Source organism: Nematolebias whitei, chromosome 15, assembly GCF_014905685.2.
Source record: "Nematolebias whitei isolate Nwh7 chromosome 15, NemWhi1, whole genome shotgun sequence".
Taxonomy (NCBI): Eukaryota; Metazoa; Chordata; class Actinopteri; order Cyprinodontiformes; family Rivulidae; genus Nematolebias; species Nematolebias whitei.
Genome location: NC_056512.1, coordinates 15806258 through 15807405, shown reverse-complemented (window position 1 = coordinate 15807405; position 1148 = coordinate 15806258). Strand labels below are relative to the sequence as shown.

Sequence of the window (1148 nt, the reverse complement as noted above, 5' to 3'; positions counted from 1 at the left end):
TCCTTAGATGGCATTAATCTGTCCTCCAGCTCTAATGTTAAAAATCTTGGTGTTATTTTTGATCAGGACATGTCTTTTATCTCCCACATTAAAAACGTTAATAGAACTGCCTTCTTCCACCTGTGTAATATCACTAACATTAGAAACATCTAAAAATGATGCAGAAAAACTGGTCCATGCATTTGTCACGTCTAGACTTGACTATTGCAATGGTTTATTATCTGGGTGTCCAAATATTTCCTTAAAACGTCTTCAGTTGATCCAAAAAGCTGCTGCCAGCATCTTAACTGGAGTTAGTAGGAGAGATCATATTTCTCCAGTTTTAGCTTCTCTCCATTGGCTCCCTGTCAAGTCCAGAATAGAATTCAAAATCTTACTTCTAACCTACAAAGCTCTCAACAACCTAGCTCCATCTTATATTACAGATCTTATTGTTCCATATTTTCCTAACAGAGCACTTTGCTCTCAGGCTGCAGGTTTACTTGTGGTTCCTAGAATTTACAAAAACAGAATGGGAGGCAGATATTTCAGTTATCAGGCTCCTCTCTTGTGGAACCAACTTCCAATCTCTGTCCGTGAGGCTGACACATGATCCAGTTTAAAAACTAGGCTTAAGACTTTCCTTTTTGATAAAGGGTCGGCTTGGGTTTCCTGAGCTGTCCCTTAGTTATGCTGCTATAGGCTTAGACTGCTGGAGGACAAACTGACCACTGTTCACTCTGCTACTGTCTTTACTTACTCTGCTCAACCTGTTTTGTATTTGTAATTATTTTTTCTATCCTTAACATGTGTTTTTTTGTCTTTCAGATACACCTGGACCTATACCTGGACCTATACCTGGACCTACCATTCTGTGTTCGTCTGTCTCTCCTTCCTGTCCTCTCAACCAGCCGGTTAAAGCAGATGGCTGCTTGTCCTGAGCCTGGTTCTGCTGGAGGTTTCTTTCTTTTAAAAGGGAGTTTTCCTTTCCACTGTTGCCACTGTGCTTGCTCAGGATGACAGACTGCAACAAAGCCAAGATTCATCTTGTCTGCTGGATTCCTTAGATAGAGAACTTTACTAATTGGCTTTTATGTAAATGTTCCTGTAAAGTGCCCTGAGACAACTTTGTTGTGATTTGGCGCTATATAAATAAACTGAATTGAATT

At 40.0% G+C, this 1148-nt stretch overlaps 1 protein-coding gene across 1 annotated transcript in view; it reads right to left on the bottom strand.

Moving 5' to 3' along the window:
- Positions 1-1148, bottom strand: part of nat15 (N-acetyltransferase 15 (GCN5-related, putative)) — a 9840-nt gene that overhangs the window by 5265 nt on the left and 3427 nt on the right. The window lies entirely within an intron of this gene.